The sequence below is a fragment of the Cavia porcellus genome, unplaced genomic scaffold, assembly GCF_034190915.1.
Source record: "Cavia porcellus strain 051 isolate PalLab524CR breed Dunkin Hartley unplaced genomic scaffold, mCavPor4.1 scaffold_10, whole genome shotgun sequence".
NCBI classification, from domain to species: Eukaryota; Metazoa; Chordata; class Mammalia; order Rodentia; family Caviidae; genus Cavia; species Cavia porcellus.
The window spans coordinates 62,111,619-62,122,756 of record NW_026947493.1 but is presented as its reverse complement, the minus strand read 5'-3'; positions in this window follow the sequence as shown (position 1 = coordinate 62,122,756).

Here is an 11,138-nt window from a genome sequence, read left to right as displayed (position 1 = left end):
TAATATATTGGGACCCTAGATTCCATGATTACTATTCTACAACGTGTAATAACAGGTGTCATCACTGATGGTAAAAACCTCCAAATACTGAGCACTATTAGTACACTGCCTTCTAACAATTCAACGTTTTAGATGCTATTAGCTTTCTCAGTTTATTTGCAGGAAATTTTAAGTTACACTAAGGTGATGGGCAATATTTTGCATTCTTTTTCTACCTTTCGGGTTGACTGGAATTTGTTAGCAGCTCATGTAGTCAACTGAGTTTGTGAGACAGAAGCAATGCTTTGAGTGCAAGTCACCACAGTCAGAATGAGCCAACGCTGACTTACGACTAATGTGGCAACTAAACTTTGAAAAACATCTAACTAATGACTTCTGTTTTGGCTATTAGAATAAAGCCATTTTTTCAAAACTGAAGTCTAGATTATATCTAAGCCTTGAGTTACATTACAAACTTTGCCATTAAAAACATAAATAAAGAGAAACCAAGAAATATAGTTTCCAGGACCAGTGATAATTTCTAAAATGTTTTCATCATTTTTTATATATGAAAAAAATGAACCTGAAATCATAGTTATTGAATCAACAGTCAAAGAAAAACACAGTATCTTACCATTATATCTTCCCCAGATTAAATTATGAAGAATTTAAATCCTGGTGATTTTCCAAGAAATAGGGAAGAGTTAGTTGGAAATCACTGAAATTTATTAAATTCTGTAGGCTTTTATACTGTGTGTGTATGTACATGATGGTTGTATGCATATGCAAGAGACAGCTAAACCAGGGTTTAATTGAACAAGCTTTAATTTAACTTAGTATTTTTATAGTTTTTTTTTTTTTTAGTCTTTTTCGTTTTTATCGGTACCAGGGATCGAACTCATGACTGCCTGCTTGCAAGGCAGGCGCTTATGCCGCTAAGCCCCAACCCTATTTTTATAGTTTTAAAACTAGAAATTTTTTAATTTCCCCCTAACAAAAGAAAATGTGTTATTTTACAACATACCTTCAACAAAGAAGATAACAAATTTTGATAAAGCAATTATTTTGGCAAAATCAAAATTGGGTATTTTTTAAATGTCCATATGAAATATAATAAATTCTCAAAAGATGTAAACTTTTCATGTGGAGTCAGCTATTTGATTAATACAAGAAGTCAGAGGATGAAAAATTACATCAAAATCACATGAAACCGTGGTGAAAATTGTTAATACAGTTTATGAAATGTCAGTGTATTACCTTAGTCATTGTTTTTAAAGCAGGGCACATTTTTATTTGCCTCAGAGTATATGCTTTACAGTAGAAATTGTAGAAAAATTTACAGTTTTATACAAAAGCATAATCATTTTTTAAAACAATAGGAGTATTTTCTAGGCAGCAGAATGCTATTAGCTGTGATAATGTTATTATAACTCAGGATACTTCCAATGTGCTGGGACTGGTGTTGAGTGCTTTACATATATTTATACTGCATTTTTAAACTGGTATTCATTTTGATATCATAAACCCTATGTTGAAGACAATAAGAAAATGGTAGTACATAAAAACATACATTCCCGGGTCAAAATAATACTAAGTGATAAAGAAAATATTCAAATTCAGAATTGCCTGATTAAAAATTCACGGTTTTTATGTTGTAGCAATTAATGTTTCGACCAAAAGTTGAGTATAGAAAATAAGAGGAATCTGAATGCATATGAAATAATAATGGTAATTCTAGATTGAGTAAGGTATTTGAGGTTTATTTTGTAATTAACCAAAATGTTATACAAAGGTACATTTATGTAATGGTTCCTAAATATTATATCAACTGGAGGTTTCTGTTCATTTAACTGTTTGTGTTATGTTTTTTTGTCTAACTAAATGCAGTCACTCATATAGCCAGACAGGATGCTGTGCAGTTTTTTTGTTTTTTGTTTTTTGTTTTAGTCACCTTTCTTCTATTGGGCTTCAGTTACATGCTGCATAATACTTTTTAGGTATGTCTTTGCAGAAATACATTCAGATATTAAAATATGACATGATATCATACGTCTTCTAGAATAATAACAAAGGGAAATAGGTGAGAAAGAAAATGGTTTAATGAACTTAGTTTTATTAGAAGAGAACATTTGTTTTAAGCTATATCATAGGAGAAGAATCCAGCTCAAAACTAATACATTGTATCTCTTTTAGAACAGGACAGTCACTTTAAGACAATTTGACACTTAATGAGCACAAATGATTTTTTAGGATTATGAAGTCTGTCTTGTCTTGAAAGGAACAAGAGAAAGGCTACACTTCAATGATTTTATTTCATGTAAGTATGATATCCCTATTCCTAAAGTGTTAGCATATTAACACTAAGACATTTTTTGGCAACAAATAGCAAGTTTCTGGGTGATTTTTCTTTTCATCCCTATTGACACAATTAAATCTTCTTACAATTAAATATACTTTAAAAGATAAATATCTTAGTGAGGTAAACTTCTGAATTTTAAAAGACTTACTGATTCCAATAGTATGCAAACAATTTAATCAAAAGATTTTTGACATTTGTGACTGTTATTTTTCAAGTATTGATGACTACAATACATAACTTTTCAGAAAATATTGTTAGTTTTTAATTTACATTAGCATTTTATATTTGTGCTTTGTAATGAGATTGCAGAATATTCTACCCCAATACTTTTACATTACTGTTGGGTTCACACCAAACCGAGAGGTAAATACAGAGGTTTCCCAGACACCCTCTGTGCTCATACATGTATGTTCCCTTATGACATCCTATATCATATTTGCAACAACTTGTGATCCCACAAGGTTAGATTATCATCCAAAGTCCACAGTGTTTCACCGTGTCCCTTGATAATATATATTCTATGAGTGAAAATTCCATGACATTTATCCATCATTGTAGCATCACACGGAATACTTCACTCCCCAAATGTTTGTTGTGCTCTGCTTAGTCATCTATCTCTCCCCTTAACCTTTGCTAGCCAATGATATTTTTACTATCTTCAATATTTTTCTTTACCAAAATATCATGTAGTTGAAATATTACAGTATGCAATCCTTTCCAATTGATTTCTATCACGTAGTAACATGTATTTAGATTTTTAATATGTTCTCATGACTTAATCATTCATTGCTTTTTAAATAATATCCCATTGACTGGATGTACTGCTAGGTATTTATTCATTCATCTACTAAAGGGCATGGAAATTGCTTCCAAATTTTGGAAATTATAAATAAAACTTGTAGTCAGGGGTTGTGTGGAGAACAATTAAAATCAGGACATGGAGTTTATAACATTGATTTATGATTGTCACCCAGAGTTAACACAAGAAAGCGCAGGAAATCTATCCAAAACACCAGAAACATAGAATATTTAGTCAAAGGCCTAAATCCCACAGTAATGTCCCACATGAGTCCAGATGAAAACCCAGAGCTTATGACAGTGCCTCCACAGGTATAACTGGAGGTCCAGAGCCCAGAAGAAGGACTCATGCCAGTCTCTTTTACAGACTCCTGCTGGGAAGACCCAAAGGTGAGCGTTGGAAGCCAGAAAGTCCATGCCAGTGGGGTGAAGGAGCTGTGCTGGTGGGATGAGGGTTCTATGCTGGAGCCAAGAAGCCACACTCATAACAAAGACCAGGGCTGTCCTGAAAAGTACCACAGCCATCCTCAGCGATACAAAGGCCCTGAGCTCCGACGACAAGCACAGTGTGGAGTACATGACAGGAAGCCAGTGTGATGAGTTCATCCTGGAGACCAAACAGCACACATCTTCCTCTCCAGAGCCAGGACGTAATGCTCGATGTGAGGACCAGAGCTTCTCCAGGAGAACCAACAGCTCAAACAGTAACTCGTAGGAGAACCCACAACGTCTCAATGCCTCAACGCAATAACTTCTCCTTCTCCATGTCTCTATTTGTGCTGGTAACTTTCCTCAGGTGGAACAACTATGCTCAGTGACATGTTGATGTAATCCAGCTGATGTTAAGTTGACCACCAGTTCTTAATCCATAACAAAACTCATAAAACTTTTGAGTAGGCTTTGATATGGAGAGATTCTTTTCAGTTACTTTGATTAAATACAAAAATACTTGATTGCTAGATCACATGTAAAAGTATGTTTATTTTATTTAAAAGTACCAAATTATCTTCCAAACACACCTTTGTACTTCATCCAATAAAGGAGAAAAGTTCCAGTTGATCCATATTATCACCAATTTTTATTTTCTTTTGCCATTTTAAAACATGTGTGGTAGTTTCTCAGTTTGATTTTTAAAATCTGGGTTCCTCCTTCAAGTTATTTCCATATCCAAAGCCTATCTTTTTACAAGTACATGTCCGTTTCACTGATTTATGAGTTTCACTGTGATATTTTCATACATGCACACAACATATTCTGGTTTACCCTCCTCTAGACCCTTCCCTTTCCTCCAGTTACTTCTTTTCTATTAGTCTCACTTCTGCTTTCAAGTCATCTTTTCTTTACCTAGATTCAATATATAAGAGAAAATGTGGGAGTCCAGTGGTGAACATTGCAGGACCAGCAGAGCCTGACAGACACAGTGCAGGCAGAACCAGTGACTTGACAGTACTGAAAAGTCCGAAGTGGCAGTGACAATAGGAGGTACCATTTTGCGAGAAGCCATGCAGAGCCAGCGTTGAAGAGTGAGATGAACCAGCGTTGAGCTCCAGGATGCCCACAGGAGGAAACAGAAGTGGGTGGCCTGAGATGTCATTTTATTTCAAAGGGTTCAGGGTAACTCCAGTAGGAGAATAGTTCGGGGTCACTTTATTGCCAATATTTTAGAGTGGAATGCGGGAGCAGCCATCCAGATACAGTAGGCTGCTAGCAGGTGGAAAGCAGACTAGGGTGAATTCTGCTGAAGGAGGAGCTGGCACCACCTAGACTCTGCTCCAGTGGCCACCAAAAGTCTGTCTTAGTTCTAATTATAAAAAAACTGGAGTGATCCCCTGGTCTGTGAGCAGCAGAGTGGTTTTAGCCCAGTAGAATAAGGAGGCAAGCAATTGTGGCCTGCAGTGTGTTAAGGGCACACCCTCAACTGTACAACAGCATGTAAGCGGAGTCAGTCGTTTGGAACAGAGCAACCTGTACAAGGCCCAGAAGGAGTCAATTGTACATGAGCCTGGAAGCAACATTATACTTTCCCAACCAAATGGCACAATAGTAACGAGGGGAGGATCATATAGACATCAAGGTAAGGACAGTGGACATCCCGAATGTAGTCAGTTTAAGACCAGTCCCTAACCCTTCATCCAGAGGTCAAGGTCAGCCTCATACCCAACAAAAATCCTACTGCATACTTAGTGGGATTATACAGCACATTTTGGGAATGAGACTTAGAAACGTCTACAGAACTGAGAATGTCAGAGGGGTGTTATTATTGTTCTTTTCCTTTGTTTGACTGATTTTCCTGGTTTTGTCTGGTTGAGGTTTTGGTTTCTGTTTTTTTTTTTTTTTTTTTTTTTTTTTTTTTTTTTTTTTTTTTTTTTCAGTTTCCTTTTCACTATTTAGGTTTCTTACTTTTATTTTTACTTTCTGCTATTTTTCTACTTTCTTTCCTCAACTATCTCTTGATTTTATGATAATGCATGATATTTTCATATGAGTGTCTCTCGTCTTTCTGGATCATTTCAATAGTCTTTGCTTTCTCTTATCATTCTTTGTCTCCTCTGTTCTCCAGTTTCCCAGTACTTGGGTGTTCTTCCTTTGCCCTCTAATCTTGCTTCTATCATACTTTTCCTCATTTACCTGCCTGTTTTGTTTCCTATCCTGCTTAACAACTGCCCTCCCCCACCATGCACAAGGTAAAAATCATTGCTAAGGGAAAACTGATTGTATACAATTTCCTGCTACATCTTGAATTTGATTATGTAACTGTAGAACGTGCTCCTATGGGTAAAGATAAGAAGTTAAGAGTTACCATAGTTTGTCAGTAGCTAGACTATCTTTATTGCTTTTGTTATTGCTAACTTCACTGCCTGAGTCATGATATCATACGGGTCATAATCAGTTTTTCTCACTTGATGGCTACATAATCATTGGCTGGCATTTAACGATCATGACAATACAGTACCAAAGGACTGGCTCCTAAGCCAAATAGATAGCAACTTCTAATCCTAAATAAATTGTAAATTTGGGTTCTTGGGATATACACAAAGACCAAAAACCACCTACATTTAGAAGACATGCCCGAGTTCTGTTCTGTTTGATAGTATCAAGTTTGAGAGTATAGGCTACTACTTTGAAGGCAATAAGATTCACTATGATGCCCATTCTGGTTTGACTATTATCTTGTTTTGAAATCCTGCAATGTTTACAATGTTTAGGTTTTATTGATTTTGTTCTGTACTGTTTTGTTCAACTTTATTATACATAATGATATAGGCAATTCTTTTTAAGGAAGCAACAGGCATTATGGTAACCATTGTTGATAACCTTGTACTCTGTTTTTACATCATGTACTGTCTATCCTTGGTTTTGACTGACAGCTCTGTTTTGTCATATTTGGTTTTATTTTCTTCCAAAAAAAGTAATGGGAAATATGGGTGTAATAGAACCCAAAATGTGTAAATTTTGTTGTAAAAAAAGAGAGAGGAAAAAGGAAGTGCTCTAAAGTATACAGCTGCAGGTGTGTTGAGGTGTGTTAGGATAGATGACCATATTGCGGAGTTTTGTTGGATCATTGAACACAGCTATTTGCAGTCTCACTGTTTGAATGTCCACTTTGTATGCTTTGATTCTGTGACTTGAGCAACTATTTATAAGATGACAATGTGTAATCTGTTAACTGGTGATTTCTGTTTTTTTTTTTTTTTTTTTTTTAAGTCCTGTATTACTTGTACCCTTACACTGTTTTGTCTTTTTTTTCTTTTTTTCCTTTTAAATGAAATATAAAAAAAAGACATGCCCAATGAACAGACATTTCCTAGAGAAGCTTTGAAACTAGTGTAAAGCTATCTATGATAAGAAATCTATAAGTAAGAATAAAGAAAACAAAATAAAATGGGAAATGACAAGGCAAGGAAGCAAAATGCAACACCAGAGGTTAAGTCCATTCAGGACAAGTCCAGAGCACAGTGAAAACCCTCCAACCACAGAAAGTTTCTTAAATGATAGCAGCAAAAGTGAAAAAGAAATGAGTGTAAAAGACCACACAAAAAATAATCTCTCAGGTACAAAATGAAATAATGATCAAAATGAAAGACATTAGAGGAGAGACAGAGGAGCTTAGGAAAATGATGGAAATTATGAATTCACAAAACAAGAAAGGAATGGATTCCATGAAGAAGATCCAGAAAATTCCAGGAAATTAAAAACTCCATTAACATTATATGAGCATACTGAATAAAGGCAAGGACAGAATATTAGATCTAGAAGGCAGGATTGCAAGTAGTAACCATGAAGAAAAAGATATATTCAAAATAGCAAGAGACCATGAAAAATCAATCCAGCAGCTCCACAAAGAAGCAAAGAAGAACAACATATGATAGCTTGGAGTCAATGAGAAAGCTAGAGGTAGTGCAAACATCTTAAAAAACCTCTTCACAGAAGTAATAGCAGAATTTTCCAAACATGAATAATATACAAATGAGTGAAGCATATGGAACTCTGAATAGCCATGAGTAAAATAAATCTAAACCAACTGATACAATAATCAGGATTCCAGATATTCTTCATGAGAACTGAGTATCAAAAGCACTCAAAAAATAAACAAATTACCTGTAAGAAAAACCCATTGGAATCACAACAGACTTCTCAGCACAAACCCTGAAATCAAGGACAGCTTAGAGAGATGTAAGACCATACTAGACCATAGAGTATGCTTAAATAAATGCAGAGGAATTGAAATTATCTCATGTGTATTACCCACCCATAGTGCAGTGAAAATGGAAATCAACAGCAAAAGAAATCATGAAAAGTACATAAAAACATGGAAATTGTTTATTTGCTTGTTTGTTTTGTACCTGGAATTGAACTTATCTCCTTGTGCCTGCTATATATTCCATAAACACATGGATTTTTTTTTTTTTTTTTTTTTTTTTTTTATCGGTACCAGGGATCGAAATCAGGACCGCCTGTTTGCAAGGCAGGTGCTTATGCCACTGAGCTAAATTCCCAGGTACAACACCTGGAAACTAAATAATACTCTCCTCAACAACCAATGGGCCACAATTGAAATTGAAGAAGAAATTAAACAGCATCTACAATTAAATAAAATGCTGATACAACATAGCAAAATTTATGGGTGATAATGAAAACAGTCCAAAAATGGAAATTTTACACCAGGAAAGCAAAATAACCTCAAATGAACAATTTAATATGAAACCTCAAATTTCTAATAGAAAAACAACAAATCAAACCTAAGACTTGTATGAGGAAGGAAACTATCAAGATAAAAAATTCATCAATTGAAACTAAGAAACAATACAAAGTTTCAATAAACTAAAGAGTTGGTATTTTGAAATATTAAATAAAATTGAAAATTCCTTAGCCAATCTTATCAAAAAGAAGAAAGAAAATACACAAATTCATACAATTAGGAATAAAAAGGGTGGAATTGTTACAGCCCATGGGTAGTCAAATAGGGCTGGGCCCTCAAAGGAACCAATGCAGAAGGTCAGATACCTTGCAGCCTTGGAGGAGACAAACATCTTCAGCTGTGGGCCAGATCGCACGACAAAAGGCAAAGCAAATACATCTGCATCCTAAGGATTGATAGTCTAAATAGGTGTCTGTCCCTCTAAAAACAGTCAAGAGTCACCATCCCAATCTCCTACAGAAAGAGTCACTGCTGTTAAACATGCCCGCTTACTGTGTGATTCACTCCCCATTTGTTCCTAATTTAATCAATTTTACTGGAGCAATTAATCTTATTGGTTGGCCATAATTCTGTCCCACCTGATGCCCACTTTGTGAGTTTCCAGGTTTTCCCCACTTTGGACCTATTTAATCTTGTGGGTTTACTCTTGAAAAGACCCTAAAAAAGACAGTCTTTGAAACCTGCTAGGGACCCCTTCCGTCTCTCAGACAAAAGCTTTCTTTCTATCAATAAATATGTTGTGCTCTTAACTTCTATTGTTTTAAAAATTCATTTTTGATTTTTAAAAAAGCACAAACTCCTACCAGACATACAGTAGGTTGAGAGTTTTACACCCCTATATCGAAATCACAGCACATCCTGTGGAAATCCAGAAAATCATCAATACCTGCTTTGAAAAACTGTACTCCAGTAAAATTGAAAACAGTAGAAATGAACAGATTCCTAGAAAAATGTGAATTGCCAAAACTGAATCAAGAATATATAAAAATTTTATATAACTCAATATTAGTCAGTCAAATTGAAAATATAATAAAAAAATTACCAAGAAAGCAAGCCCAGGTTCTGATGGATTCACCAATGAATTCTACAAGAAATTCTACAGAAAACCTAATGCCACTAATGCTGAAACTTCTTAATGAAATTGAAAGGGAAGCAATATTTCTAAATGTATTCTTGGAAGCAAATATTACCCTGATACCCAAGCCAGAGAAGGATACTTTTAAAAGGAAAACTATCTGCCAATCTATCTAATGAACACAGATAAAAAATTTCTCAATAAGATACTGGCAAAAAGCATGAATCATCAAGAGGATTATATACCATGACCAAGTCAGATTCATCCCAGGGATTGAGGGATGGTTCATCATGTGCAAGTTAATAAACATAATACATCAACAGAACCAAACACAAAAATCACACGATAATTTTAATACACAGAAAAAAACATTTGACAAAGTCCAACACCCATTCATGATAAAAATGCCGTGTGGTGCGCAGCTCTCCAACTTCCCTGGGTGAGGACCAGGAAGGGAGGCACGAAGGTGAAGAAATGAAGAGAAGACAGAAAGCTGCGATCAGGTCGCCCTCTCTCCCAGGGGGAGGAAAGGAACTGCTTAAGGCTGCAACCTGTTTGCTTACCTGTTCTGCAAGCTGATGACACATGACACCCATTTGCCTAGAAACCTTCCTGCAGCCAAGGGCTTGGTGATCTCCGGACTGAGCAGCTTGTTTATGTGGCTTGCCTCGGCTCTCTTGGTTCTTGGACTTTGCTCTAGCCCCCCACCCGCCACCGGTGGTCTATCTCCATCTTTAGTTACTCACCACATAAAAACCCTGCAGAGAATGGAATATATGGTGTTTATCTCATTCTGATAAAAGCTACCTGTGACAGACCAGCAGCTGAAATCGTATTAAGTGTTCAAAAACCAAAAGCTATCACTCCAAAATTAGGAACAAGAAAATGATATCCACTATCTCCACTCTTATTCGACAGAGTTCTGGAGACATTAGCCAAATAAATGAGACAAGAAAAAGAACAAGTTTAGGAAAGAAAGAAGTTAAATTAGCAATATTTGCAGATGACAAGATACTCAACAAAAGAGATCTCCAAAACTCCGCAAAAACATTTGTAGATTTAATAACCACATTTAGTAGTGTAACTGTATAAAAAGTCAACACTGAAAAATCAATAGCATTCCTGTACAAAAAACTCACTGATAGGGAGATTAGAAAACTACACATTTCACACTAGCAAAGGAAAAAAATGAAATACTTGTGAATCAACCTAATGAAGTAAAATATCCATACGTTGAAAATTATAGTACTCTTAAAAGGAGTCAGAAAAGGACAACATAAAATGAAAAGATAGCCCTTGCACATGTGGCTGGAAGAACCAACAGAGTGAAAATGGTCACAGCCCTAAAATTGTTATACAGATTTAATGCAATTGCAACAAAGTGTTCTTAACATGCCAGGCAGAATTAGAGAAAATATTCTTAAAATTGTTTTGGAAGCAGAAAAAAATCTAGAATATCAAAAGCAAATATTTGCACCAAAGGCAAGGCAAGAAGCATCACAACTCCTGACTTGAAATTATACTACAAATCTACTATGATAAAACCAGCACGGTGCTGGCAAAAACTAAAAACAGACAAGAGTGTCAGTAGAACAGATTAGAGGAGAGAACAGAAGCAACTACAAACACACTCAGCCACCCGTATTTTTGTAATAGTTGGCAAACACATTCACTGGAAGAAAGATAGATTCTTTAATAAATAGTGCTGCCAAAACTGGCTTTCCGCA